The following is a 16533-nucleotide window of genomic DNA, read 5'->3' as shown; positions in this document are numbered from 1 at the left end:
AGGTGTCCATTACCCACTATAAGTTTGAACTTTTTTCCCATAGATATGAAAGGCTCATTGTACGGTAACGAAAAAACAACACTTATTAGTTTCAGGTGAATATACACAAATGGAAACATGTGTTATGATTTATTAGTTTTTTCCATGTTTGCCAAATAATCCCCCTTAATCCCACACGGGTCGTATGTTTACCCATTACCTTTAGATACAATAAACTGTCTGTGTCATGATCAGGAATTTAAGCAGTTTTAAGAGATATAATCTCAGTGCTATTCTAGTTCACCAAGCCAAGTAATAGAACAAATATTGATTAAGTAAAAGAACAAACGAAAAAAACGTAATACCCGATTTTCGATAGATGATTCAAAAGCGCTCAGATGTTTTGGGGATTTCCTATTCTCATTTCCCCTTTGTGCTAGCGGGAGCTCATTAAATCACATTGGTACAGTGATTTTGTTGGGACCCTCAAGCAAGTGTTACACTGACTATTTTGTTATCTGATCAATACGGGACCAGTTACCAAAGGACGTATATGAAGTTGACTGCTCTGCCTCTTAGTCAAATGGTGACTTGGGTGGAAACGTTTAGAAAAACAAAGACAGTGGAGATACTTTCACAAAATCCAATTTGATTTATTGAAAGATATTTTGATGATTGGACATTTCCTGTAATGTTTCAACAATGGCAACCCTGTTGAAATGTTAATTACATCCAATTAAAGGAAATGGTAGCGGTATGTTTATTCAGGCTTAAATATGTATCTTTTGGGTGAGAGAATACGTTTAAACTTTTACAAACTCTACGAAACCCCCAGGTGCCGAACCGGGTTCACTTTCCAGACTTGTGAGGTTAAAAGAGGAGAAATCATGTTTTTATTTCTCTGTGTTGGGACTAATGTGAGTACTCAACCTCTCATCTGTCGACTCCACTCTTCTTTACGGAGATACCAGAGGGAAAAGCCTTAGTACTTTACTCTTTTCCACAGAGTGTGACTATGAGTTGATTTCCGTGGTATGTCAGTACATTTCACAGCTGATCTTGTTTCATGTTTTAAGCTTTGACTTTCATGGGGCTATTTTGCTTCTTCAAACGTGTCTTTGCACGTGTGCCACACACATTCAAATGATGAATAGAAGTGAGTGTGAGAGGGCTCTTCTGCTGTGGACCCGTGACACATCTTTGCCACATATTTTTATTGCTAATCAATGTAGATGACACCATTTTTTACACACTGTCACAGGCGATCAATGGGAATTATGCCATGCTTTTTATCTGTCACTGGTAATCAATGAAGGTGGGGCCATCATATGCATCTTCTGATCATTACATCTGGTGATCAATAACAAAGCTTGCTGAGGGATGACATGTGTTCATCATACCGGAGTACATGATGATAGGTAGATGTGTGTGCATGTGTGATGTGAGAGGACAGGAAATGTGTGAAGGGGCTGAATGGCAAACGTACACAGGGAGGGAACTTGTTCAAATAAAAAACATGGACAAAGGTAGCTGGAAAGAATTTGACACTAGAGAGACACAAAGCTTGGGAAGTGGAGCGGCCATAAATCAAACCATCATTCTGCCAAGGTTATCAACACACCATACAGTAGACAACATAACCTCCCTCCCTCCCTCCCTCCCTTCCTTCCTTCCTTCCTTACTAACTGTCTATAGGTGCTCACAGTGGGGCCTTCAGTGGGTCATTGCAGACATTGTTAATGATGTGTGTGTTATAGGCACTGTAAATCCTGTTCCTCCTTATCAGTGTTTTACTGTGTGCCATGAGGTCCTTCGTGATTGTGAAAGTCAGAACACATATTCTGCATTGTTATTTCATACAGGGCCAACAAAAGCAGTCTTTTATCCTATTTAACAATCTTGTTTTTGTAACACCATAATTTCCAGTTTAGTTTATGACGGAAATTATTTTGTTCTCTACACATATATTGTTTTGATATTTGTAACACCAAACATGACCCAGTGGTCTAGTTAATAAAACGTAATAATATCAAACATAATATTACTATTAACTTTATTGTGAAATTATAACAGAACGGTAAAGGAAAAAACAGTTTCAGTCTCTCGATTTGAAGCTTATGCATTGTACAATGAACCTGTATAGACCTGTAACAGTCAACTGCATGAGGAGTTGGAAAGGTGGTTTCTGAATATGTTACAAATAACACACAGCATACAATGCCATAATAACTTTGTATTATTAGTGTAGGACACTTGTGTATGTATAACATCTGAAGATGTGTAGTTTTATTTATGTTTTCACATAATTTTACAGGATATTGGTTAATATTTCACATATTGTAGTACTACACATTAATATCTGATTTGTAAAACATCACAGACAGAAAGGTATATCCGTCATGTAATGGTACGCTACTGCAATTCTGAATCCATAGATGTGTCTCCCATCACCCAAAACCCCTGAATATTCTCTCAACTCAGTATTTGCATTCTTTAATTCAAAGAAAATCAGAATATCTTTAAAAACAGCTGTGCACCTTTATGGTGTGAATACAGCCTATTTACCAATTGGATCAAATATAAAAGTCAGCCGAATTAGTGTTGATACTGCAAGGAGATATATTGTGTGAAGAGAAATTGAAGATGTTGTTTAATTGCTGATATATTTATGATCCACGTCACATATTCAGTTTCCGTGGCAGTTCTTCCAGTTTGTCCAAAGGTCTTCTAATCAGGCCTCTATAAATAGAGAACTATGGCAGTGTAATATTTAATGCAGCCAAACTGTGTATTACAATGCTGTTATGTGCTGACTTCCAAAGAGAAAAGCAAGCACACTCGGAATAAAGTATTATTATTATTATTTTTTAAATGTTTACAGATTTCACATCGCATAAACACCATATCACAACGTGCATTGCGGCTAAAACATCCAATCACCGAGCTTCAACGATAGCTGAGGATTATGGGTAGTTTTAGCCTATCAAAACCTCTGAAAAAAGAAATGTGTCTCTCAGAATCGAAAGGGAAAAACCTATGGGAAAAACACAAAAGCAGGGTACACAATTTAAACCAATTAATGTTGTGTAATTAACAAGGATAAACTGATGTGTTTTTAGTGGATGAGTACTGCAGATATAGCTTTATTTGACAGTGAGGGGAAACACAGTTTTATTATGAAAACTTCGAGACCGGAAATACTGTTTTCACCCCGTGAGGGTTGACGCTAACTTTACATGGACGCTGCCGTTACACTCTCTCCTGGCGAGACCTCAAATAATCTTCGTAATATCTATCAAACTATAGATCCTACACATCCACTGGACGTGGATTCTGAAAGTACAATATACACTTCTCGCTAGAAATCTAATCAAAAAGCATTTTAATTGCCAAATTATTCCACAAATTAGGATTTTCCAGAGAGGGTTATTTGTGAATATAGGATCCTCCGGAGCATTTGCTGTCAACAGGAGCACTAGAGGTCGAAAATCTTAAAACGTGATTAGAGGTTGAACTAAGCGCTTGAACAATCAACCTATTTGGTCGTAATAAAGGCTTGAACAATCGACCTATTTGATATGAGTTAGAGGACATTTTGGAATTTCAACAAAGCTCCTGTAATATATAGTTATAGTATTATGTGTCAACATTAAAATAACATACATTGGAGAGCGAAATGTGAAATTCCATTGACTGTAGGCTACATATTATACACACAATTGTCAGCAAGGGCAATAACAACTAAATGTGAAATAACTTGAATGCATTAGTCCACAACACATAGCCTAGCTAATGTTAGCCTACATAGTGACTAACATCAGAAGACATAGACTAACTGTGGTTACATTACTTAAGTAGTGTTAGAAATTTAAAATCAATGTTTTGATGGTATAATGTAGTTTAAACATACTGTCAAGTTAAATGCTCTTTTATACTGAAAAACCAGAAATTCTTGTGCACAAGCAGTTAAGCTTTTATTCTGAAAATCCTTCATCTACGGTTAGCATTTAGCATGTGGCTAATATACGATTTCCTAAAGAGGTGAATTGAGTTGCGACGTGGTGTGGTGAAAACCGAAACCTACTGATTTAACACTACAACTATAGATGTCGAGATACTACCATGCTGAATATTAAATGAAAGTACAGTTTATTTGAATACACTATTGTTTACAGACGAGAGTAGCATGTGACAACATCCGGAATGACCGGAAACCAAACCAGACGTAAAGCATTTTCTGTATGTTTTAGAGTATTGATTACAGCGTTTAGAATGTGTTACATGAAAAGTGATGAAAGAGAATATGAGGAGAAAAGGCGTGTTAAGCATATGTTGAAGGTGAAAAGTACCAATCCTCTGTTTAAATGCAACAACAGACATTAGAGGCGAGGCGAGCCGGCTGGCGGGGAGGAGCCAGCAGAGGATATATAACGGCACCGAACGGGGGATTCGCAAGAGGAGAAGGTCCTCTTGCTCATGAGAGCCAGATCACAGCTGTTTTCTGCCGGAACAATATTCTGTCTGTAACACTACCGCGCCTTTTTTAAATTAAAGTGTCCCATTTGAATCTTCTCAGAGACTCCGTTTAGTGTCATTTTAAAGCTTCTCTCCTGGACGCGAGAATAAAGAACATATTTAACAATTGGAGACCCGGCTGACGTGATCTCGTTCCACCGGGAGAGCAGTTGCAGCTTTCAAAGGAGCTTGAACAATGCTGGCAGACAGTGGCGGCCGGTCCATAGGGGCGCTAGGGGCGCCGCCCCCCCTCTTCCCACATGTTTGATTGTCATTAAAAATTAAAAATTCATAAAAATATATATTTCCAAAAAATATATCTTTTTTATTTATTTATTTATTTTTTTATTTTAGCCAGAGCAGCTGCAACCAACAAGCTGACTGTTGCTATCTGTAAACTATGCCGCCAAAACATAATTTCAGCCAATCAGCCTCGTCAGATCTGATGCTCAAAGGGCGCCCTTTCAGCGCCCTGGCCTATGTGTCTGTTTAGACTCGTATCCAAGGTGACGCTACAGTAGGGGATGGCTGCGTCTGCAGTTGTAGACTCCGGTCCTAGTGGATCGCCGGAGCTGTAGATTAACATTTGCATGCTTATTGTAGTTGTAAGGGCAAGGCCTGTGGCACCATGGAGCATATGTGTGGGCTGGACCTGTATTTTACAGGAAAGGAGTGATCAGAGGGTGGAGTTGTCGATTCTTGTTCAGTTTTCATCTTCCTCACCCTCTCAGACTTTGAGTTGCGCGCGCTGCTAAAGAGACGCGCTACCATGGAAACCAAACAATGGTGTACCCAGTGGCGGCCGGTCCATAGGGGCGCCGCCCCCCCTCTTCCCACATGTTTGATTGTCATTAAAAATTAAAAATTCATAAAAATATAAATTTCCCAAAAATATATATTTTTTATTTTTATTTTTAAAGAACAAAGTAAATATTATATAGTTGGTATCAGTAAAATGTATAATCTACAATAAAATCTTGTTTAAAATTGTTTTAAGATGTCTAAAGTCTCTGATAAGTCACATGTTTCCTGCCTGGCCGCAGCGTGTATCATTACCCTCTCTCGTCCGGGCGGTAGAAAAGAGCCCTCAGCCAGAGCAGCTGCAACCAACAAGCTGACTGTTGCTATCTGTAAACTATGCCGCCGAAACATAATTTCAGCCAGTCAGCCTCGTCAGATCTGATGCTCAAAGGGCGCCCTTTCAGCGCCCTGGCCTGTGTGTCTGTTTAGACTCGTATCCAAGGTGACGCTACAGTAGGGGATGGCTGCGTCTGCAGTTGTAGACTCCGGTGCTAGTGGATCGCCGGAGCTGTAGATTAACATTTGCATGCTTATTGTAGTTGTAAGGGCAAGGCCTGTGGCACCATGGAGCATATGTGTGGGCTGGACCTGTATTTTACAGGAAAGGAGTGATCAGAGGGTCGAGTTGTCGATTCTTGTTCAGTTTTCATCTTCCTCACCCTCTCAGACTTTGAGTTGCGCGCGCTGCTAAAGAGACGCGCTACCATGGAAACCAAACAATGGTGTACCTGTATTAAAGTCAGAGTGGAAACAGTCGTGAGTAAATCTGATGTTGTCAGAAATCGGGAGAAATGCGGGTGTCTCCTGCCAAAATCGGGAGGGTTGGCAAGTATGACACACACACACACACACACACACACACACACACACACAAACACACACACACATACACACACACACACACACACAATTTTCGTATTTAGTCTCCTGATTTTAAATGCCCTAGTATGGTTTTGTCACCATTTCCATAGCCCCACCAAAAATATTTTCCACCAGCCGCCACTGGGTGTACCTGTATTAAAGTCCGAGTGGAAACAGTCGTGAGTAAATCTGATTTTGTCAGAAATCGGGAGAAATGCAGGTGTCTCCCGCGAAAATCGGGAGGGTTGGCAAGTATGACACACACACACACACACACACACACACACACACACACACACACACACACACACAATGTTCGTATTTAGTCTCCTGATTTTAAATGCCCTAGTATGGTTTTGTCACCATTTCCATAGCCCCACCAAAAATATTTTCCACCAGCCGCCACTGCTGGCAGACATACACTCGGGCTCATACAGAAAGGTAAAGAAGTACCTGTTTATTCAAAATCTTCAATAGATGACATTGTGAACAATAGGAGTGTGTGTCTGTCTGGTAAGTTGGACTCCTGAGAAAGACTGCCTAAATTTAAATTAAAACAAGCCTAAATTGATAAAACATTGGTATCCTACCACACGTGGCGTTGCTTTGTTACAGGCAGGGTGATTTCAATTTCTTTTGTTCTATTTAACCCTGCATGCTATTCGTTTGTCTGTTATTACATGTCGGCCAGAGGCCAATCACTTAAATAGGTGTCTTTTGTTGCGTTTTAAGTTAACGTGAATGGTTTTAGGCCATTAAGCAGTCGGGACTGCTTGAGGCAAAGACACAGCCAAAGTTTGAAGCTAAGGTTATTGGAGTGAGTGTTTTGTGTTAACAACAGTGTGAGGCTGTTTTAAAAAAGTCCTTTTTCAAGGAAAAGGCCTGAGGAGTTTGAAGCTTTCAGTGGTTACTTTATTTCTGTTTTCAAAAAGACATTGCGTTGTGGATTACGATTAGAATTGCGACATTCGTGCGTTAGATAGACGATATTCTTCTGATTGTGTTTGGATAGCGTCCCATTTTGTGCCATAAATAGCGTGTTTAAACAGAAGAGATTACCATACTGGCTCTTAAAGTCAAAACATTTACGTACATGGGTAGAGGGCTATGACGTAAGGGTGTAAGGCCCATTTATCATTGTAAACTAAATAGAAATGTTATTTTAAACTACAGTGTTGTGTGTTGAATTTACTAGACAAAATATCACCCCACCATTATTTCAACTCCAGGTGTTTTCTCAAATCCCTTTGTTCTTCAGGTCAAAGGTTGGAAAACCAGTTGCCATCTTGTCTTGACCTCATGTTCACAGTGAACCACACGGCAGTCGCCATTTCATGAAATGCTAATTGAAGTACTCTGTTTGCTTTAACACACTGAGGCTAGGCATTCCATCTTCTAAAGAACATCATACTTCTTGTTAGAGTTAGAACTATTGGAAGTACTTCTGTTGGTAAATGTGTATTGGCGGTTTTGTGAATATTCTTGTTTGCAAATGTGTTTTGGCGGTTATGTGCTGTGTTGTTTAACCATAGTATAATGTTCTTCCTATTTTAAAGATATTTTTAAGGAAAATAAGTTTCTCCTTGTTAAAAACAAGTCAGTTTTGCAACAGCTATTCCCTAGTGGATTAAGCTGGAAATTAAAATAGCGCACTCTGGTGGTAGTACAGAATTATTACACAAATAGAAGAAACACCATAACATTGTGAAGTATAATTTTAAGTGTTATAAATAAACACATGCTTGATCGCCAAGATAGAATTGCAAGTGGTTTCTAATTATAAGAGAAGAAACTTTACATAATACTTTTTCAAACACCAATTTATTGAAGCTAACACAAGTAGTGAAATTAGCATAATTTCATACATTTCGGTATGCACTGTACACAGGAGATTTGGATTTGAACCATATTCATATTTCAAAGTCAAAACCATACACGGTACAACTTTATTTTAACATTTCATATTTTAAATTTGCATAATTTTTATATAATAATTAACTTTATTAATATTTTACCTATAAAAAATAAAAAAATAAAAAATAAAATTCTATAACTTAAAAAATAATTAATAAAACCTTGAGCAAAAAAAAAAGAAAAAAGATTTGAAGTTCGGACGAACAGCAACGAAGGTGCTAGTCAGAAGATTAGTGCTTCATCTTTGATAAGTTAATTAATAATTAGAGAACATTTCACCAAAACAAACTAAGTTGAGACTAGACGCAGGGCCAGGCTCAACAGCAGATATCAAGGGAAGGATAAAAATCAGATCAGATTCTATAACAGTTCCAAATCTTAGACAAAAGACATGGAACCTCATGGAGAAACTGTTGGAACAATGGCAAACGAGAGGACTGTATCCAGCTGATGATCAACCAGCACCAACGAAAGCCCATAGAAAAGCAGTAATTGACCATGAAAGTTGAGAATACCTGCGAGAACAACAAGCATGGATCAAAGCCGGACAATCCCTTGGTATGGACCTGCTAAAAGCGCTATAAACAGAGCTGAAAAAAGAAAATCTAGAGTTACAAGTCTGGTACTCCATCTAAAATATGTCAGCCAAGAATCAACGAACAGCATGTATGTGGTTCAAGGAGCAGAGCTCACAGCAAAGGAAGATAAGAAAGAAAAGACAGAAGAAGCTCCAGTAATCCAACCTTCAAAGCTCCTTCCAAGCCTGACAGATGTGCCTCCTCCCTACATGACAGAAGAATACAGTTTCTTATACAAGCTCCAACTCTAGGTGTTTTAGGAGGAGTATTGGAGTTGGACGGTCTCCCCACAGCTACACGTGTCAAAGACTTGGAGTATGAGGTAAAACTCCTATCTGGTGAGCTCAACAGAAGATTGGAAGAACTAGGCATAAGAATGGAAGAGGAGCTCAACAGAAAGATGGAAGAGGAGCTCAACAGAAAGATGGAAGACCTCAGCAAAAGTATGGAAGCACAACTCAAGAGAAGAGAAGGCGAAGATTCTCCAGACACCACAACCGTAACTGAAGCTGGAAGACTCAAGAACTGCTCAACACTCACGCTACCGGTGATAGCGGCTGGAGAAGGAGGATTGAAATACCAATAATGGACGCAGAGACATGGAAGCATTAGCGGCAAAACTACCTCCACTTACACAAGGAGGTCAGAAGTTGGTGAATGATCTGGAGAAATACACAGTCCAAGACCACCTGTGCTTGGGAGACATAAGGGCACTGCTTGGATGGATAGAAGGAAGACTAGAGGCAAGAGCAGTGGATTCCAAGGCCAAATGCACCAACTCTCCAGATTACATTTCCTTCAACAAAGTCAGGTCGAGGTATTGGCCTGCCATTCGTCAAATCTACCCAACAACACGGAGTTCACATGCCGTCAACAGCCTGAGAAAAGAACCGGGGGAAGACATGTATGCCTTCCTGAAGAGATGTGAAGGAGTGTGGGAGGACTGCACTTGAGAACGACATGACGTTTCACCGTCTGTTGTAATGCTGTGGAAGAACGCGGTCATTAACGCCCTTCCCCAATCAGTGCAGGCAAGCCGGGGAGATGTGGTGGCATTAGACGCTATACCCATTGAAGAATGGAGACAACATCTCATTTACCACGATATGAAATACCAAGCAACCCAGAGGGAAAAAGACGAAGAAATTAAAACATTACAACTAAGACTCTTGAAGATACAAATGGCTGAGAAAGATACCGAAGCTAATAAAAACAAGAAAGCGGCAAGGCAAATGGCAGCTACATCAGAGAAGGCAGGGCAGATTCCTCCAACAATTCAAGCTCAGGAAGAACCAGAGACTGCAGGGCAGACATCTCAAACAGTTGAATCTCAGATAGTGCCAGAGAATCAGATGGAGAACCAACAACCAGGAGGTTTCCGAGGAGGCAGAGGCAGAGGAAAAGTTCTCCGGTTCGAGGGATGCTATATATGCAATCAGCTGGGCCATTGGGCTAGAGATTGTCCACAACAACAAATTAAATACCCAACACATGCACCAAACAACGGCCCGCCATGCAGTTTCCATGATGACGACGGAGGCAGGGGGTCCCAGAGATGTCAAAGACGTACAGGATTTCCAAACATGAACCAAATGCCACTGACAGCCTGGTATCATCCACAACAATGAGGAAGCTTAGAGGACCAGACCATCAGGTGATGCATCTTCTGCACTAGAGTTTTTTGAAATCCAGCTAGATAGAGCCACATATGTCACCACAGGAGGGAGAGGTTGAATGTTATTTAAAAGATAGTGAGTAGAATATTGCATTTACACAGAGCATCCACAGATTAGAAGTAGCAGGGTAGAGCATTTAGCAGACTATTTTTGTAATTATGAGAAGGAAAATACATTACGAGTGATGTTGTTCCCCCACACAGAAAACTATTGTGTCCACACAACTAGTGAGGTCAAGAAGACGGGCTTCCACCCAAAATATGCAAGGGGCGGCGATACACCTGACGTGAAGCTGTCCAGACCTGAAAACAGAAACTTGATTCTGCTGTGGTGAAGTCTGACTACAAAGGGAGGTGTCCGATAGGGTCGCTTGTCTCAAACCAGTGAAGAATTCAACAAGAACCCAGCAGAACTAGAGAGTGACTGTTAGCGGGAGAACAGTGACGGAGCGACAGAGACTGGCCCAACATTTTCCAGCCAGTACATAGATAGACCCTGTCAGAAGACCAGGGCTGTGTTTAAAAGGCAGTGATGCAAATTAGTCGCTTTTCGGCGCCTCCCGCTTTTTTAACGCTGCTTTGGGTGACTTGTGTAATTCGTGGAGAACCGAAGAGTTTTCGTTTTGGTCAGGGGGGGGGGGGTCCGTCCGTTAGTCCGTCCGACTGACGGACAACTTCTCACTTCAAAAAAGAAGAAGAAATCTAGATCGTAAAATAATTAAACAAGCGAGTGCCTGTTTTTCCTGGCCAAGGACAGGTTCCTTGTGAACACAACACAAGCGTAAAGTGTCTTTACGTGGTTATGTCTCGTCTGAAAGGAGTAACGGAGAGCATCGGAACGCCGTTCCAGCTCTTCAAATATTGCAGTACCCATACGGAGCCGTACACATGCCGCAGTGTTTGCGTGGCTGTGTCTTTAGTTGTAAGCACAGTGGCGATCTGTTGTTATTAGCATCTGGTTAGCTAGCTATGCTAACAAATTTAAAGAGCTTTTCTACAACCAGGTGGAAGAGAGCTCTCTCCTGAGAGGCTCAAATAACCTCAGCTCAGTGAGGTTAAGGCACACCTTGATATGATCATTATTCAGGGTGTCCGCGGGGTCTTAAAAAGTATTAAAAGTTGATAAATCAATTTAGCAAAAATTAAGGCTATTAAAAAGTATTAAACGGCATTTTCCAAGGTATTAAGAAGGTTCACAGCAACGACAACATGAAACACCCTTTAATTTACTGAAACGACATGTCGGGAAACCCCACAAGGCGGACCCATGCATAGCGCGCCGTAAAATGCTGCTTATTATTTTAAGTTTCGTTGCCTTGCTTCGCTCTGTGTGTGGGGGGGGGGGGGGGGGGAACTAAACGACTACGGTAACGGGTCCCAAGGTGGGTAGACCGGCATACGCAACGCTCTGGGGGTCCAACGGCTCCGTGTGTGTCCTATATGATAGGGTGACCAGACGTCCCCGTTTTCCGGGGACAGTCCCCGTTTGTATTGCCCTGTCCCCGGTTGAAACTGTCCCCAGAAATGTCCCCGTTTTTTTAATATATGTTAAAAACACATAGCAACGTGAAATAAAACGTTTCATGTCAGGAAACACTGGGTAAACAGACTGTGGTCAAGCCAGCCCCCACTTTGGAAAACACAGTCAAGCCAGCCCGCACGTTGTAGTGCGGTGCGCGAATATCGTATGCATTACGGTAGAGGCCTGTAAAAACTGCCTTCAAAATAAAAGCGTTTACTCGGTCAATAACAAATATACCTAAAAGACACACCAAACATATTCATATATACTGGATTTTAAATTAAGAAATATTTACTATATAATGTGATCAATAATAATTTAAAACAAACTACATATAACTACCACATTATAACTGAGTGAATGTAAAATGTAAGGATACAGTTATGAGGACATATCTGACATTTCCACTGGGTGACTAATTTCAAATGATGTTGACACCATCTCACAACACTCCTAAAATAACATTACTTTCTGAGGCACAATTTAAAATGTATGCTGTTTAAAATCTCAAATTAGATCTATTGTCCATCTATATTTTGATTATTATTTAATGGGAACCGTCCATAATCAAAGAGTCATTCGAAGTCAATCAAATACTTCTTTCACTTCAGGGTGATAGCAGGACACCCCATCTAGTCACTCAGAGAGAATCTGGACAATCTGATGTACAGTTTCAAAATAAAAGACCTTTGAAGTCTCATATATGAGCTATCGTCCTTCTGTTTGTATCCAACAGTTCAAATGTTCGAATTACATTGAACCAGAATTGTCCCCCTTTTAACTTTAACAGCGAAGAAAATTGGATATGTTAATGAGATTTTGACCGCAAAACTCAAAATGTCCCCGGTTTTCATTTTGAAAATCTGGTCACCTTACTATATGTCCCGGCGTCAAGAGGGGGCGTGAGGGGGCGTCGCCCCCTCACGCGGACTGTCCGCCCCCTCAATCAAAATAGTATTTTTTTTATTTTTTTTTTATTGTTTTTAGTTTTATTACAACAGTTTATGATGTGTTAAAAACAACAGAAAACTCCACTGACAAACCAAAATGAACAGCATGGGTAAATAAAAAAACAGCTTTGCAATTTACGCAGTTTACGTCATGAGACGTAAATTGACGGTCACTGACGGTCAGTGCGTCATCCCGCCATAAAACAAAAACAAACGAAGCAACGTAGCAGCTATTTTAATTCAAGCGGACATTCAGAATATTTTATACAGTCTATGGACAGAATGGATATTCGCAAATGGCTGAAAAAGCCAGAAACAACCACACCGTCGGCGGCATCCCCGCCGCCTGGCAGCAGCAGCAGCAGGAGCACCGGAGAGGACGAGGAACACCTGCCGAGGGAGGAGCCGCGGGTTCAGCCTCGCAGTGAGGAGAGTGAGCCGGGTTCACTGGGACCGGAGAGCCCGCCGTCGCACTCACAGCATGGTTTACCAGAGGACCTCTGAAGAAACACACTCCTCAATGTCAGTTTCGGTGATTTATTGACAAGGATGACGACACCCTAAAACAGAATAATGCAGCAAGATAAGCTGACAAAGTATTACATCCATGCAATTCAATCAACACAAATATATACCACGAAACAGAGTATAGTAGTATAATAGTATAATATATATATAGTATAATATATGGTATAATATAATAGTGGAAACAGTCTTACATGAATGAGTGGACGAACGTCTCAACTCGAGGCGGAGTGCATGAACAATGTTTGAACTAAAATGGCCGCTCGGCACTTCCGGGTCAGAGCACGGCATAACCAGGCAGCGACAGCAGTGACACTGCCCTCTAGTGGCCGGCGATAAACTCTTCATCCCCCCCAGACCGGAAAGCTATGGGCCGGAATAGGTTAACGGTCTACATCCCGTATCCAGCTGCCAGACTCGGGCTCGTAACGTGCAGGCGGCCTCCTCAAGCGGCCCGGCCGAGTCGGCTGGGGCAGCGTCGGCGGCGACTGCGGCACCGGGAGCGGTGCACCCAGGAAGGCACCCGTAGGAACAGCGAGGTCAGAGGACGCCCCATCAGCAGGCGTCGGTGGGGAAGCGCCAATAGCCGAGTCGCGGGGCCCGACAGCCGGCCGCTGAGCAATCCCCTGGGGCGTCGCCCAGCCCGGGTGGATAGGTGGGGGCTGATGACCCAGGGCAGCGGGCGGCGGCGACGGCGCAGCCGACTGCTCGCGGGCGCAGGGTGTGGCCGGCGTGTAGGCACGGAGGAACCGCCGGTTGCGCAGTGTCAGACGTCCCGAACCGTCAACCCTGACCCGATACTGGTCGTGGCCCGGCGACTCCACCACGATCCCCGACCTGTCCCATTTGTGGGGGCTCGGGCCTTGCTGGTTCTGGAGGAATACCCTTTCGCCGAGTGCCAATGGGCGGAGCGGTCTCGAGTGAGCCCCCAGAGACTCGGTGGTACGGGACATACGGGTCCGAAGGGCGTCCTCCTTCGCCGCCCATGCCTCGCGCCATAGCAGGCGGATATGCGGGTTCGAGAACTTCTCGAGGCGGTTCACGAAGGAGAGCGAGCCACGAAGTGGGCGGCCGAAGATGATCTGTGCTGGCGAGAGGTCGCAGTCGGGGTCAGGCGTGTTACGCAACTGCAGCATAGCGCGCAGGAAGCGGTCCTGATCAAGGCTGCCCGACGGGCCGGTGTTGGACATCAAGAGGCGCTTAGCAGTCTTAACCGCAACCTCCGCCCTCCCATTCGACTGCGGAAAGCTAACGGAAGACACACGGTGTTCGACGTGCCATAAGCGGAGGAAGTCCTCGGTGTGGCTCGCCTTGAATTCCGGACCACCGTCGCTCGAGAGCTCCTCCGGTACGCCGAAGGTGGCGAAGAACGACCGGAGGTGTTGGACCAGGCCAGCTGAGCCCGCCAGGGCAGTACCCGCCGTAGAGCTCAGGACCTCTACCCAGCCCGAGAGCCGATCCCCGACAACTAGGTAGTGACGGCCCCCATAGTCGAAGAAGTCAGCAAACACCGCCTCGAATGGCGTGGACGGGGGTGGGGACGGCCGGGGGGGTGTAGCCGCCTGTGACGGAGCATTGCGGTTGCAGTCTGCACACCCGTCCCTGGTGGCCTGAATGTCCCCGGACATCCCGGGCCAGTAAACTATGGCTCGGGCATGCTGCCCCATAGCTGAGGTCCCCTGGTGAGCGGCATGGAGATGCCGAAGGACCCTCCCACGGAGGGATGGGGGAACCACGACGCGGTCCCGATAGAGCAGGACGCCGTCCTGGGCGTAGACGGACTCACAGACCGATGACAGACTCGCCAGGGCAGGGTCGTTAACGTCAATCCCACCCTCTTGCTCGATGAGTTGGAGGAGGTGGCCGAGGCATCCATCAGCCGCTGTTTCCCGTGCGAGGAGGGGCCAAGAGACGGCTCCGAGCTCCCGTGCGTCGTCGCGGATGGAGGCCATGAGTGCTGACTCCATGGCGTCAGGCCCGCTCGGCAGCCCCAATGAGAGGCCGTTCGCTGAACCCGAGGGGGAAGGATGCCTCGACGTGGCATCAGCGGCATAGTTGCTCTTGCCAGGCAGATGCACAATGTCGAAGCGCCATGGGAGGGTGCGCTGCTTCAGTCTAAACAGACGCGAGTTTGTGATCTCATCCAGCGTACGGTCGCCAAAGATTTTCACCAACGGCTTATGGTCGGTGACCACGACGAGGTTGTCGGACCCCTGCGTGAAGTACCGCGTCTGTTCCAGGCCCCATGCCACAGCTAGGGCCTCTCCCTCGACGGCTGCATAGCGCTGCTCCGCAGGGGACAGGAAACGCGAGCCCGCGAGGGTGACCCTCCACCCTCCTGGACAGCAGTCCGGTATGCCCGAGGCACAGTGACAATGTTGCTGGAGCAGGAAGTAGCCAATGCCACGCATGGACCAGTCAGGGCGGAGGCAGGTCCGCTTCTGCATGTCGTAGATCTCCACGCCCTCGCGGATGGCCTCCATTATGGCTTGCTTGGACGTCTGGAAGGCCTCCTCCAGAACGGGGGACCATAGGAACGCACAGCGTGGGCTGAGGAACGGCTTAAATGGAGCCATCGTGTCACGCAACTGGGCGTAGTTAGCCACCTGGTTGACAAGGCCGAACCAACTCCTGATGTCCGTCGTGGAGCCTGGGGTGGGGAAGTCCCGGATGGCGTCCAAGTATTTTGGGAGCGGTTCGATGGTAGATTCCGACACCCTGAAGCCAGCGAAGTCGACGCACCTCTCCGCGAACTGAAGCTTGTCCGGATTCAGCACGATCCCCGATCGGCCGACACGCGTCAGGAAGTCGATGGTCCTCCACCAGTGTTGCTCCAGGTCGGTGTCATAGTGGATGGTGTCATCCACACAACGTTCCTTGCGTTCATAGTCCGAGAGGACGGCGTCAAACCGACGGTTGTAGCCATCCCCTGACGACAGGAAACCCTGTGGTGCCCTGGTGTAGCGCCAACGGCCGAAGGGCGTGATGAAGGTAGTGAGGTGGCGATCCGACTCACGCAGGGGAACACTGTGGTAGCCGTTCCAGGCGTCCGTGACGGTCTTCCAGGTGCCCTTCGGGACGCGGCGTGCGAGGTGGAACGGGGACTCAGTGGCGAAGGTCTCACGTTGGCAGAACTTGTTGAGGGGGGAGAGGTCCACGGTCCTGCGGGGGGAACCGTCGTGCTTCCGAGTGACTACCATACGATGGCACCAC

The sequence above is a fragment of the Notothenia rossii genome (genome assembly GCF_949606895.1).
Source record: "Notothenia rossii genome assembly, chromosome: 2".
Lineage (NCBI taxonomy): Eukaryota > Metazoa > Chordata > Actinopteri > Perciformes > Nototheniidae > Notothenia > Notothenia rossii.
Note: the sequence above shows the minus strand (reverse complement) of the source record.